General features: G+C 39.3%; 1 long non-coding RNA gene across 5 annotated transcripts in view; it reads right to left on the bottom strand.

The window, feature by feature from the left end:
* Positions 1–465: 465 nt before the first annotated feature.
* LOC121671798 overlaps positions 466–15,248 on the bottom strand; it is an 82,435-nt gene continuing 67,652 nt past the window's right edge. For 2 of the 5 annotated variants that reach the window (XR_006018614.1, XR_006018617.1), the window contains 5 exons: positions 6,836–6,952; positions 6,600–6,729; positions 4,846–5,010; positions 3,143–3,246; positions 466–2,322 (listed from right to left, as the gene is read on the bottom strand). This is a non-coding gene — a long non-coding RNA (uncharacterized LOC121671798). Of the gene's footprint in view, positions 2,323–3,142; positions 3,247–4,833; positions 5,011–6,599; positions 6,730–6,835; positions 6,953–15,248 lie in introns of all 5 variants that reach the window. The other 3 variants (XR_006018618.1, XR_006018619.1, XR_006018616.1) reach the window with 3 other exon arrangements.

Raw genomic sequence — 15,248 nt, 5'->3', positions numbered from 1 at the left:
AGATTATTCAACCCTTATCTCAAGATGGAAAATAATAACTGTTGGGTTTTAAATAACACCACAATTTGATCAAAACTCCCAGGGCACATCAAGTTACACAGGGAAAGGAAACCCTACAATCTTTAAAGATTCAGATGTATAGAATGGGAGCTGTATAGCTCAGAGTCCCTCCTAACTCCTAATCTCACTTATTCCCTCCCGACTTCCATGTTAGAACTTTCCTTTTTTCCTTACCTCCCCGCTCCTACAAAGCATCCCAGATATCCACGTACATACAGAGCATTTATGGCAACAACTCTGTGACTAAGACAAACTGATTAATGTGTAACATGATCTTAAAAAATGCATGTGAAATCTGCAAAAGCATCAGCTGATGAGTAATGAGTACTTTCATTTTGTCCCTTTTTTGCATTGAATGGTCAGTTTATCTAACAAAGAGCATCAGAATAAATCACTTGTATTCTGAAACCTAGATAATTCATCTCGCTAAACAAGAATTATTTGAAATTAAGCAAAGGACTGGAATTCTCCCACCATATGATGGCATGGGATGTACTGTTTAAATATCAGGGCATCCAGGACATTTTGATATGTCATCTGAGGCTATAAAAATGTAACATAAGAAGTAAGCTTCCATCTTAGCAGTCACCAACCAGAAACTTTTTAGGACTCTTCACTGACTTCAGAAGACTGGTGTAGAAATTATTCATTTTGATATCTGGAACTGAAATGTGACTATTTTACAAAATGTAAAACCAAAAAAAATGTGCCATCCTTTGTCATGCCTTTGTTATTTCACCTACCTGCTCATTATCAGAAAAGTAATATTTAAAATCCTAAAGAATCCTTAAAGGGCTCAAAGCATCCTTTAAGAGTGACAGAGATGGGCTTTTATTTGTGCAGTGGTGCATGATGAGTGTTCATATAGGCAACCATGGGTATATTAGAACTACTCATTCAGAAACCTCAGGCATTGGTGTCTTTGGATATTGTCTATGAAGTGCAACTTTAAAAAGAAAAACATGAAGGAACTATCTACAGTTCCAGTCAGCCTGGTAAGATGAACAATATCATGTAAGTTGGGTAGTTATCTCAAAACTTCAGCACTTGCAAACACTAGGTTTCGGAAACCACACTCAGAGTAAAATCTAACATAAATTGCATCTGCATGAAATTGTTCAAGTAATTTTGAACTGACACATTCCTAGTAATTCCCAGCCCAATGTTTTTTTGGAAACAATTAAACAAAACTTGTTTAAAAATAATCTGTTGATGCATTTTTTCCATCTCTTCCAACAAATATTTCCACTCCAGAAGTTTCACCGTGGTTTTTATAATGTATGCTTTTTTTTCACCTGGGTCATTTCTTACCTATGTGAAAGTTCTACTATCTCACTTTCTGCCTTCAACAGTCTGAAAACTTTAGAGAAATCATTAATATTAAGAAGAATGCCAAAGACGATAGTTTTCTCGTCTTTGTTTCTCTTTTCCTCTGGGCCACATAAGAATATTCAAGTCAGCAGAGACAGTGTTGCTCTTTTAAAAACCTGCTGATTTAATATTTAGTAGGTGATGGATTCCACCTCAACAATCAGACTCAGAAATAAAAATAGTCTGAATCCCACTCAGTGCCATCCACAAATCCATAGATAGAAACCCAAAGTATTGTACAGCACAACATTTCCTGCTCAGTAAGCTTGAGACAGGCTGCTGTGATTCCCTATATATACACATATATTCTGAGCTGATACCTGTCAAACCAGCCCCTGGTTAAGTGGCAAGCATAATATAGCTTCCTTTCCCTAGAGGTAACTGTCCTCATTACTGAAGCGAATGAACCCCTAGGTATATCTTTAAAATATTCATCATATGACAGCTGATATTTCAGCCATATTTGGCTGGAATGCTACTTTTTGGGGAACTTAGGACTCCGTAGTCAATTAACCTAATATTTTGGTTACCATCTAATATATCTTTTTAATCATAAATCATTAAACATTTATGTTAGTCTGTAACTTGTTATTCTCCTGTTCAGGACTGAGCAAGACATGGAGACCAAGGTATCTCTTACTGCAGCAATATCCAATAAAACATCTGGACTAGCAAAGCTGAAACTTTACACTTTTCCTCCGCCGGAAAACACCAACTTCTCCAAGGTGAGTCACGTTATCCAGCATGGTTCTGTTTCCTTCACACTTCTCAGAGTCAACACTTCAGGCTGTGCAAACCTCCCTCTGCCAGCAGGTCTCGGGAAGACCATGGGCAGGCAGGGGGAAATAACACAGGGGCCAGAATACTCCACCAGAAATCAGAACAGAGAAGCTATGTACAGAGAGAAAGAGACAAATAGAGCAGCAAGTTATGCACCCCAAACATTTCTATGTTCAAACACCAAACAACGTTTCTCCATTCTTACTTCTTTCTTAAAACAAATACTATGTTTTCCCCTGCCTACTCTTCCCAGTTTTTTCCCTACCTGTTCTTAATTACAGCCACAAACTTCTGTAGGTCCTATTCCACATGTCCTTCCACTGTATCTCCTGGCAGCACAAGTGCCTGCTCCCTCTTCACTTTAACCTTCCCCAAGCCTTCCCTGTCCTGTTCCATGCAAGGCACATAAGGCAGGCACACAAATGAGACGAGCCCCACCAATGCAGGGGGAGAGTGTCACCGACATGCAAGGCTGCACAGGAAGTTTACACAGCACTTGCTCAAACTCTGTAAGCCTTCCTGACAGCAGCTCAGCATTCCAGCACACCAGCATCATTTTTAAGTGATTTCTCATGTGATTAGTGCTGTCTCTCCATTCCCACGTGCTACTCAGACATTGGTGGCAAAAAAAAAATCATTCTTACTCTCATAAGGATTTGTTTGTCAGCAGAATCCCTCTTTAGTTTTAGTCATTTGCTTTGTTTTAGCCTACTTATCTCATTATGCTGGTCTAATTAAAATCATTTGCTGACAAATATTGTCAGTAATGTAACAGTTGGGTAAATTAACACTGGCTTAACCTTAGCTTTGTTATCAGCTTAACTACACAGCACTGATTGATGAGCATTTTAAAGCAGGAATTCCTTTCTTCAGGTCAAACACAGAGAAGGCAAAGCTGGAGATTTGAATGTGATACATCAACAAGTCTTACCAGAAGAAAGTCAGATACAGTTGTGCAGAAGTCAAACCAAAATCACGGCTCCACAACTTCCCTTTCAAGCTTGGTCATAAAAACAAAGATGCATTTGGCCCAGCCTGTTAAAACAGTAGGAGCAGAGCTTAATATCTTGTTCTAAAATTACTTTTATAAGAGTATATCTTGTAGTCCAATTCTTATTTATTGTTTTGGCATAAATTGAGTATTTCTAGACAACAATTATTCCTACAGACAAAACTTAATTGCAATATTCATCACCATATATGTCTAAATGATAGGGATGCTGAAGTGTTTTACAAGCACATCCAATTTTAATGAAGTTCAAAAGAAGAAATGTTTATTTATGGATTAAAGTACACAAAGATCTGCTGCTCACACTTTCTGAAATACTGACAGCTTTTTTTTTTTTTTAAGAGAGAAAGAGAATACAAGGGAAGGAAGGCTTCCCATCTTGTACATAGCTGTGGTGAGTGAATCAATGCTCCCAGCAAACAGGCAGAGCTCCTGGGTCTTTTGACACTAGTTGAGATCAGATGATATACAAATGAAGTCTGAAGACAAAGTTGCCTCTAAGAGGTTGCATCTGGTAAAAGGGTGGAGATGTTGTGCTGATAACCCATTACAGCTGCAGGGGGATGTCTCAACATGTCTTGAGAAAGACTGCATATTTCTCTGTTTGGGGCTGAGGTTTGCTACTGTTCAAATTAAGTGACATCATTTTAACACTCCTAAAGAAGAAAAAAAGGTAGACTCCAAACCAGAACAATATCCTGTAGAAAAGTGTGTTCTATTTAGTAGGTTCTTATGAGAAAAAAAAAAAGCATAACTGCGTATCTAAAATTAGCCCCTCTACTGAAGACCTAAATTGAAAACAACTTTAAGAGAAGATCTGAAGGTTTCAGAGCAACATATAAATGTAACAGAACTATGAAAAAAAAAATCAAATACAGAGAAAAATCCAGGTTTTGGATAAAAATTTCAGAACAGTCTTCCTCACTTCAGGAATTTGCAGCCACCACCTACTGAAGGAGAGCTGTTGCTGTTGGTCTTCGGAGTGATCTATTAGATGAGGGTGCACAGAAGTATTACCGGGGGAATACCAACCTCCCGGAGATACAGATTCAGCCTGCTTGGAATCAGATATTCGAAAAGAAACTAGAAAACTGTGGCTGTGCATAGACTTGACAGTGCTCCACTGGAACAACCAGAACCCAGGTTTGCACAGGCTCTAGGAAGTTAACTTGCACAAGAAATCCCAACTGTTTAAAAAAACATAATTCTGCTTGGGGAGCAGAGTAAGTGGGAAAAGGGAAATATAACAGACAGATAATCCTTATTGCTCTGACAACCACTGCTATCACTGACCTGCTGTCAAACCATCCAAAGCAAGAAAATATACAATCTGCTGCCATTATTACAGTCCAGTTCTCTATGGATTCAACCACAGGAAGACAGTAAGTCCAGAGTTAGGCCTCAGCTTACACTACATGGACTGAGAAAGAAAAAAAAAGACAATTTTTGCTAAGCCCGCTAACAACACGCTGCTGCTCCAACACTCTGCCTCAGGCCATGCAGCCTCAGCTGCGCCATCTGCCCTGGAAAGACTCCAGGGAGGAAAGAGTAGTTGAGAGTGTAACAAGTTGAGGATCCAGTGTAACCATGACTGTTCTGTGCTACAAGTTTACCTTAAACCTCACCTCCCCAGTTCCTGCTTCTTGTTCTCAGACACCCACTTTGTTAAATTGTGGGTTTTGATGTGTCTTCCTCTGTCCAGATGTCTTCATTACTTGTTTCTCTCTAAGAGCTGGTTTCATATGCCTTTCCAGTGTGTAACCTTCTCGCTGAATTCAAGGGACAGCATCCTGGGTAACAGCATAGTGAAATGCCACTTACAATGGAGGCATTAGGCACCAGAAATAAAACACAAGTCATGACTGTTTTTAAGAGCAATAAAACCCCCTCCAAGATCTTGTGACATCAGTTATCAGAAACAGAGATAAAATGCTTTTCCTATTTTCAGCAGCAACATTCCCATTGATTTTAACACTGCAGGATATGCCCCTGTGCACTGAAACAAATCACCTGTATATGAAGGCAGTCAGGAAGAAGTGGCCTCCAGCAAAGCAATTTCTTCTCTTTTGGTTCTGAGGAGTAAAAAGATCTGTCCCTTCAATCTGTATCTCAGTCAAGTCACCCAAAAAGAGATGTAATGTCCTGGATCACACTCTTTTGTTTCCCTTTCCTTGACACCTTACCATGCTTCCCATTTTGTTTATACATTTCCATTTAATTCCTGACATGCGAAAGTTACCAGCTTTATATGAGGCCATAATGCAAAGACTTGTGTGCTTTTTGAAGGTAGACAGTGTTAGCTAAGGAATGAAATCTAGTGGTCTCCTAGGGGGAAGAAGGCAGTATGAATCAGCTGCAGACTTAATGTGAAAACATTTTGGATAATGGATCAGGGAGCAGATTGGGGATGTTCGTGTGCAAATCTACAAATTCAGGTGGAGAATGTGACTATTGTGCTGGCAGTGCAACAAGACACATTCGCTTTGTAATGCTCATTCACTAGAGGGAAAAAATAAGAGTGACTTGTGAGCTGCCCTGCCTCAACCTGCACAGCAGAGGAGCTGTGGCTGTCCCCTTGTTACACACTGTACACCCTAACGCCCCTTCTACTGACATCAGAGGCAGCAATTCCCGTGAGGCATCTCCACGTCAGGCCAGGAAATGCTCCTGGCAGTGCAGAGACTGTTGTCCTAAAATCCCTCCATGCTCCCAAGCTATACTCATCTCCATCTGACAGGGATGGATCCTGAGGTCTGAGTGTACACCTGAAATATTTTGCTACTGTCTCCCTGACATCAATGTCAAATCTTAAATTGCCTTGAGCAGAAACAGGATAGGAACCTTGCACAGCATCACATGAGTTGCTGAATGACAAATGTACATTACCTGGAAACTGCCTTCAAAACTCATCTTAAAAAGAGACTTTGGAAAATTCTGACATTGTTTTCATCTTTACAGATGGATTTAAAAAGACACCTGAAAATAATTTAGAAAGCTGCCCATGTTTTTTACATAAATATACATTATTTTCTGCTTTTCAATACACAAATCCTGATTATTTCCACTGGTCTTACTGCTCTGCAAGCAAGAACTGCTTCTCTGCTGCTAGCTCATCACATCCCCAAGGTAAAGGCAGGACCTGTTCTTACATGTTGAAAACTAGCACAGAGCAGAATTTAATGACCAGAAAAGTACATTACACAGGCAATTGCAAACATTTCAGTACTCAGGATTTTGAAGGATGTTATTTCTATAGTACAGTTATGTGGAAAGTTTTCTGAAATATTCACATGTATATTTGAATCCATCCTTGTGGCCTGGATGTCCAGCAGATGCATTACAAAATGTGACTTGCAACTCTTTTATTATCAGTGCTTACCACGGCCAAATCCATGTCCTCTGACATATCTGGTAGAATCCCATCATCAGTTCAGGGAATATGAAGTGATACCCAGCAGACTAGAAAGAATACAGGTGTTCAAACACTGCAGGAGACAAAGTCAAATTTCCTAGGCCAGGGAAGAATATAAGGAGACATGAAGGAGAAGGAATGAGCAAAATGTCCTCTTGCAGGAGATCCATGTGGGCGTGGGCACATCCCTGCCCTTCACTCACAGTCAGTTTGCAGACTGAAGCCACTGTTGCCTCCTTTCTGCTCCTGGAGAGGGATATGCAGCTTCACATGACGTCTGTCAATGAACATCAAACATGCCGTGAGGTTCAGAAAGGTAACTGTAGGGGGGGAAAAAAAAAGAAGAAAGCAGCATAAAAATACTCTCTCAGAACAGAACAGGTCGGAAGAGCAGTCAGAGGATGCAGACCCAGCCATTCACTGGCAGTTCTTACCCAGTGGTATTTATCCCCTGAGGGCCCTTTGGCAGCTTCTGCTGAAGTGACCCATTTGTTGCAGCCCATATCCAGGGAGCATGACCTGGTGCCACCACACCAGCACCAGCTGAGCACGATTTCGGATGTATCATAGAGCAGAAGAGTGAACCAAGCAGGGAGACCTAATTTTTATTGCTTAAGGGGAGAAGACATTAGGAGAAGCTACCTGTAATGACTCTGTCCTCAGCATAAATGGAGGGGTTTACAAGGGCTTTGCTCTCCATAAACATATTTAGAGGGAGAAAGTTACCAGTTTGGCACATTTTGCCAACAGTGTGACCTATTCATATTCCACTGTATTTTTCACAGGTGCAATGTGGAAAAGGCAGACATCTGCCCATGTGAACAAAGACAGTAAGACAGAGATGTCCTGTGACACCACAAGGTACTCCTCAGAAAAACCTATTAGGAGTTTCAGAGGCTGTAAGGAGGAGGAGACCCCTTGCTCACAGCATGCTTGCTTTCCTCTCCTGTGATCATACCAGAACACTGCAGACTGTGTCTATGGCTTTCCATGCATGGAAAAAACAATGCCAAGAACTCTTTTAAGATAACAGTCTCACCAAGTGCAGTCAAGAGCTTAATGAAGGCAGCTTTCACAAATAAAGTGAAGAGCTCTGGACACAATCCAGAAGAGGATGTTGGGAAGCAAATTACTGCACTGACAATAAATTGGGTTTCTATGTCCAAATTTTAAAGTAACTAATTGTATTTTGTGGTTATTTCCCTCTGTAACAGCCAAGAAACATGAAGGGACTCTGCACAGAAAATTATAATAGTTGCTTTACAAAGTGTATCTGAAACTCCCATTTCTCACATTTCCATCCTTATGATTGAGATTCACAGTCCCAAATCCTTCCATTAAATTACAAACCAAAAAATTATGCTATTGCAATTAGTACAAGCAGTACAACAAAGTCTGTGCAAGTTTAGATGCAATTTAAAAAGTACATTTATTAGTATGTACCAGATGCTTTTTAACTTATCTAATCATCTTAAATAAACAGCATTGGTCATCTACCTATATTTAAAAGCAGTACTACCCATGACACAAATGGTGGTATCCAGATTATGACAGGCACTGAAATCTGTGAACCAGGTTTCCAGGTTCCTGCAGGTGGAGATCAACACGGCAAGCCAGACACAGCAAAAATCTGCACAGAACACAACCACAGGATGAGGGCAGGTTGGATGGGGCTTTGAGCAACTTGGGGTAGAGGAATATGTCCCTGCCCATGCAGGGAGGGTGGAACTAGATATTCTTTAACATCCCTTGCCACCCAAAATGCTCTATGATTCTATGATTCTATCAGTATCCTTTCGTTTCCTTAGCTGACCTTTTACATCTTTCTATTCCTTTAGGATCTATTGCTTTTAAGGACCACTTTTATTCTACTTTAGGGAAAAACTATTCTTTTCCCTAATGAGAATAATCTGTTGCTACCACTAGTCACCTTTTTAAGAGATGCCTATTCAAAGGCATGATCCAGAGACTCACATTAATCGCATGAAAAAATAGTAATCTCTGGCATACTGCAAATGCACTGAATGCTTGACATTTTTATGATTATGCTAATGTTGTGGCATTTGATGTGCTTGTTTTTGAAAAAACATCATGCAATTAAGTTCTCTGAAAGAAACCCAGAAAGAAACAGATCAATCACTGAGAAGGCAGAAAGAATGAAAACTGCTTCTATCATCTTTAGAAACAAATGCCTGCTAGTTGATGGCAAACATTTGAACTAGATATTTCAGATTTTTCAGTTTTACTCTGAAAGTAAAGAGCACTGATAGGGCGACTTTCAATTTTTAGCACAAACAGTGGCTTCACTTTCACCTCTTCTCTCTACCTTTGAAGTATAATAGCATTTGTCATAAAATGACTCTTTCCATCACTGAAAGAATTACAACTCTTAGAAAACTATTACTTCCCCTTAGTCAATTCCAAAATATGCATAACCCAGTTAGGTCATGGAACCTTGCTTTTAACTTCACCCCCTTTTAAAACATGTTGTCTGCCTCAGTTATATCCCAATTTAAAGTAGGAGAGAGATAAGATTTATAAATGCTAATATAAATAATTTCATAATTCCTCTCCCCCACCTACAGATCCGAAAATAAACAGGAAGAACCAGAGAACTAAAAGATGCTCTACTGAAACAGCAGAGTGTTTGATGGCAGGAAGGCTACATGGATCCGAGCTGTGGAGTCAAGAAGAAATACAGAAGAGCAGCAGACACTGGAGGAGAACCACAGGGGGATCCAACTGCTTATTTTTGGTAAAAAGCTACAGAAGACATAAGAAATGGCTAAAGGTTAACTATAGCAATGCTAAGAAGCAAAATCCATCTCCTGAGCCAGATCCTTGGAAGCAGCTGCTCACTGAAAACCTGAAGTTTGCCGGTTTGGCAAGTAGAAGTAAGCAAGTAGATGGACATACTAGAGAAAGTCCACTGAAGGGCCAAGCAAACTTTTGAAGCAAATTAAAAGCACATTCATAACCTCAGGGACTGTATATATTTTAATCTCTTGTTAAAGACAAGTGTTAGTCAGATTGAGTTTAAAAAGAAATCTAACTTGATGGAGATTTAGTACTGATGAAATCAAGAATCACCTTAATTCCAAGAAATTCAATTCCTTATATAATACATAATCAAGGCAATATTAGCAAGCTTAGGAAACTGCAAAAAGAGACTACATAAAGGTGTTTGTTCAAAAAAATTGAACGCATGGTTAATTATTGGCAAATCCTGAGTTAAACTCTGAAAAGGAAATTATAAAGAGGACTAAGCTAGAAAACTATAGGAGCAGTTTCAGCTGTTTTTCCTGAGACAGTGCAAGATAACAAATTTAAGTTAAAGAATTGGTCTGAAATTCAAGGGAAAAAATAAAAAGGGTATTCAAAATCAAGAGGAATGAACCAGCAAAACACAAGGCCTAAGAAAATTATCTTCAGCACACTCAGAGACTCTCACACCTTTTCTGTTCCTCATAAAATGTGTACACCTGAACTTTACTGATGTTCTCAGAATTTGGCTTTTTCCAGATGCATGCACATTAATAATGTAGAGCCACTTGACCTACAGAAAGATCTCCTTATATGATTGACATGGCAACAGATGCAGCATTTCTCTAACAGAAGTGACAATTAGTGGGTCCCCCTTTTGCCACCCCTCCAGTATGACATTAACCTTTCCTGAGTTACTTTCCTACAGTGTAAAGGTAAACCCAAAGCTTCCCAGATCAAACACCCTTCTCTTGGGATGTTTTATCTTGGAGACACCTCAATATCCCAAGTGTTTCTGTCCTTGGTCATAGTCTCCAACAGACACTTTCTGCTTCTGCTGGCTGCAAACACAGTCTTTGAGAAAGCTGACCCACTGGCTAGTGGTGGTCAGAAGGGAAACAAAATCCGGAAGGAGGGAGTGTTTCTTCCTACTGAACTAAGTGCCTTAGGTAGGTCTATGCCAACATGTGAGCCCAACTACAAAAACACTGCTCACCTGCAGGTATGCACTTAGCAGAAATATACCCCAAAATCTTAAGCTTTTAAGGATGGCAATTAGCTTTTCAGTTCAGACCAGTGTCTCAGCTACATGACCTGTAAAGACCAAGACTAAACCAGACCAAACATACTACAGCCTATTTTATCTAGCTGGGACCAAACTGTGAGTGGTTTGGGTAGATTTCATCTTATTTAATCCCCTGGAGTATAGATGTCTATATCTGAACTAGTTAATCTGTGTGTTTTGGGGTTTTATTGAGTTAATGAAGAAAAACAAGCATTTAAAGGTGATTTATCTGACCTATTTTTGCTGCTCTACACTACAATGAGATCAATCACAACTTAAATTTTGTTAAGTCAAATGACTCAATCTCTGTCTGACTTGATAAATAGAACATAATTATTGGCTTAGAAATTTTGAACACAATGCAATCTTCTGCTGACAATGGAGACAAGACACTGCAGGCTACTAGACTCAGTACACCTAAATTATTCTTCTCCTAGCACTCCACATATACCCTATGATGAAGCTACTTTGTTTTCCACCAGTAAAGAGGACCTTTGGCTTTTTCCATATTAGCTTCCTCGTCTGTTTTTTTTGTAATGCAGAGAAGTAAAATGATATTTTGCTTAAATATTTTCTTCAACCTTTGAGAATCCAAATCAGAAATGGAAGTGTGCCTAAGGCATTCACTCTTGAATATCTGGATGTTACAGGTTCTACTAGGTACAAAAAAAATGGCACATCTGAATCTTGAATTCATTTTCCTAGCCAAGAACTACTAGCAGAAATAAACAGGATCTAACACAGTAGAATATCAGCCTTTAGACCCACCATAAACTGATGTGTTTTTTTAAACCCAAACCTGACTAAATAGGGTTTTTTAAACCCATGCTCATTATAATTAAATGTAATTACAATATCCACAGCTTTAAATTAAGGTTCAATCAGAATTAAAACAGCTTCTGCTAAATTAAATTATTTTAAAGTATAAGTTGAACTAAATAAGAAAAGCATGTAAAAATACCAAAAAAGCCCAAGCTCACAGATATATGTCTTTTCTTTATCAAATGGTATTGTGAAATTGTGAAAATTAATTAATGAAGTAGCCATAATTGTAACAGTAAAGTCAAAGAAGTAAAATTTAAAATAAGACCAATACTTTCCAAACTCTCCAAGATTTTGGTTACTTTTGCATTGCCAGTTCCCTCATTTCAAAGTGCTGGATTCACAACCATGAAAAGTAACGACAGCTGGGGTTACCTAGCATCTCTGAATACCAGATCCAGAGCACCACACCTTCCAAATTTAGAAACTCCTTTTGACAATATTTGCCAACACAGTTTCCTGCCTATACTATGCAACTCCTTAAACTACTCACAAGTCATTTCTTAGACCAAAGAGATCAAACCTCAGTTCCACCAAACACTGAGGGAGTCCTGACACTGATTGCAATGAGTGCAATTCCTTTTTCTGCAAAAAGAAGTGGAGGGGGTGTATATGAAGTTGTTGGATTTCTTATAAGGAGCCTTCCTTACCTTTGAGTCATTCTATAGTAAATACCATATCATTGCTCAATTGTATGGAAATGGTGATTAGTGGTTCTGCAAATGTTTTGTTTAGGATTTGCATTTTCTCATCAAAGGGTAATTCTCTGCCTTCATATGCTGTCAGCCTCTTTCAGATGAGACAGCTCAGCACAGAGATGCTCAAATATATCAGGAAGAGAAGGAAACATATTAAACCACAAAAAAATGTACAAGCTAAACACAGAGACTCTGAGTTCAACCACAAGGGCTTGGAAATCAAGGGAGTTGTGGCAAAATATTTTGGGTTGCCCTAAAATTTAAGCTACTTGCTTTAAAGAGAAATTTCAGAGACTAAGGCAGAATGAAAAGCAGCAGGGAATTTTAGCTTCTGCTCCCAATTTCTGACTTCAAAATCTTTTTACTTTATTTTACAAGTGAAACTTGGGGGTTCTATATAGTTTAAACAGCTGTCCAAAACACGTGCTGTAGACCCTCAGCCATGAGGAAGTGGTTGATAATGGGGAAGGGATAATAGTGTGGAGCCACCATCCATTTCAGAGATATCCTAAGATATCCCTGGGTTTTGATAGGTCTCTCCCACCATACTGGTGTGGTCAAGGAGCTCCAAGCTCATTTGCATTGTGATGATAATGCTGAACAGAATTTTCTGTACCCAAAACCAAAAGACAGTTCTTTGGGTTGCATTGATTTTGTTAAGAGGGATTTCACACGCATTTACTGCTGGCTGTCACCATAATGCTATGATAAGAAATATCTATTTATAATGCTTTTTACCCTTACTGCAACACAACAAAATGCTACTTTTCCTTCAGCATGTCCAAAACTGTAAACCTGCAACAACTCATCACATCCTTTGTATACACATTTAATCAAACTACTTCAAATATGTATTGTGTAGCCAGTATGATCATAACAACAGTTTGAAATTAATGGACCTTAACTGCCTTTAATTCTAATTTCACACCACTGCAAGTGTGAAATAGCCCTACAATTGAAGAAGCAGGTGTCCATACAGAATAGAAAGAGGGCTGAGCCACAGACTGTGGATATGGGACACTTCTGATTTGAAAAAATCCATGCAGGGCCCATTGCTTACTTAGGCATGCAGTATAGTAACATAAACAGTATACATGTGACAAATGTTGGTCTGTCTTTGTAGAAGTCAAGGCTTCAGTTTTGTGATTTACAATGTATAAAAAACTTTGATGAATCTAACAATTAAACTAGATTATTGATTGTTTTTTTCTATAAAAGGATTTTCTTGACCGCTGTCTCTAGATGTTGGCATCCTATACACAAAATATAATATAAGCAATCATTGTGTTTCTTACAATGTTCTTTAAAGATGGAAGACAAGTTTACTGAATGCTGAATTTTCTAGTACCAGATCTAAGTCTGAGAACACCAGAAAGAGCATCATTTAGAACTAAATGAAATGTAAATTTACAGTTTTAGGATACCTGTCCATTAGGCGTGAGGTAAACTCATTCCACTACACAAATCTGAAGTAATAACATCCTTAGCCAGACTAAAACTAGCAGCCCCACATGGCATATTCTTCTTTGTAAGGTTTCCATTTCTACTCAAGACTTGGGCAACCATTTTATTTCACATGATCAATAATGGCTGCTCAAACAACATAGTCTACTGATACAGCCTTCATTCGGTCTGTCACTGGATTCACTGCCCATGAAAGTCTGGAAAACAAATACAAGCACTCATTCAGAACCACAGAATGGTTGAGGTTGGAAGGAACATCTTGAGGTCATCCAGTCTAACCCCACTGCTCAAGCAGAGTCACCTATAGAGAGTTGCCCAGGCCCATGACTAGATAGTTTTTTAATATCTTCGGGGAGGGAGACTCCACATGTTCTCTGAGCATCCTGTGCCAGTGCTCAGCCACCTGCAAAGTGAAAAAGCGTTTCCTCATGTTCAAAAGGAAACTCCTGCTTCAGGAGCCCATTGCTTCTTGTCTTGTTATTGGGCACCACTGAAAAGAGGCTGGCACCCTCTTTGTACCTTTCCTTTATATATTTAGTAATATGGATAAGAGCCTCTTTGAACCTTTTATTCCCTAGACTAAACAGTTCCAGCTCCATTCAGCCTTTTCTCACAGGAGAGATGCTCAAGTCCCTTATTAACCTTCAGTGGACTCTCTCTGGTATGTCCATGTGTCTCTTCATGCTAAATCAACAAGTTATGGCTTGGGAGGCCGTAACTGGACACAGCAATCTAGAGTGGCCTTGTCAGTACTTCAGAAGTTGGAAGGATCTCCTCCCTTGACCAGCTGAAAACACTTCTCCTAATACAGCCCAGGATACATTTAGCCTTTGCTGCAAGGGCACACCCATAGCTCATGATAACTTAGCATCCATTAGGACACCGGGTTGTTTTCTGCAAAGTTTCTTTCCAGCTAGTTAGCCCCCAGCCTATGCTGGTGCATGGGGTTGTTTGCCTGCAGGTGCAGGGCCTGTCACTGCTCCTTGTCCACCTCTGTAAAGTTCTTGTCAGCAGTCAAGTCAGGTCATTTCTCCAGCCTATCCAGATCCCTGCGGATGGCAGCACCACCCTTTGATGTATCAGAAGATAATCTTGTGCCTGAAGTGTAAAACTTGGGACTGCTTCCCCATCATTTTTTCCAGCATCTACAACTACAAAGCCTCTTCAGGTGAGTTACCAGACCTTTCCTTCTTGGGGCAAGGGATTCCCAGGCTCACCAGGTATACCTGCTAAGTTCTGTGTTGACTCCAACAGCACAAGGGACAGCTGGAGTTTACAGATAACCTTTTTATTAGGCAAATTACATTCCTCATTAGAATGACATAGTTAAAGCACTGAAGTAAAAAAGGATTGTGCCTCACACCGACATGTTGACAGCAATTTCTCTTCTATCAAAACAAGCATCATAAAGACAGATTCTTTCTCATAAGTACCAGCAATTTTTTAAGAGAAAACAAAAAGCAATATTTGAACAAGGGGAAAAAGGTAGATTTATGAGAAAAACAAGGAGCTTTTTCCTATGGAAAAAGACTAGTGTCACAAGGTTCAAATATTTTAAAATATTAAATTTGTTGCCAGATTGAA

The sequence above is a fragment of the Corvus kubaryi genome, unplaced genomic scaffold, assembly GCF_017639235.1.
Source record: "Corvus kubaryi isolate FWS band 111438036 unplaced genomic scaffold, C.kubaryi_AGA036_p1.0 37398, whole genome shotgun sequence".
NCBI classification, from domain to species: domain Eukaryota; kingdom Metazoa; phylum Chordata; class Aves; order Passeriformes; family Corvidae; genus Corvus; species Corvus kubaryi.
The sequence above is the reverse complement of the archived record's forward strand: the minus strand, read 5'-3'. Positions and strand labels throughout refer to the sequence as shown.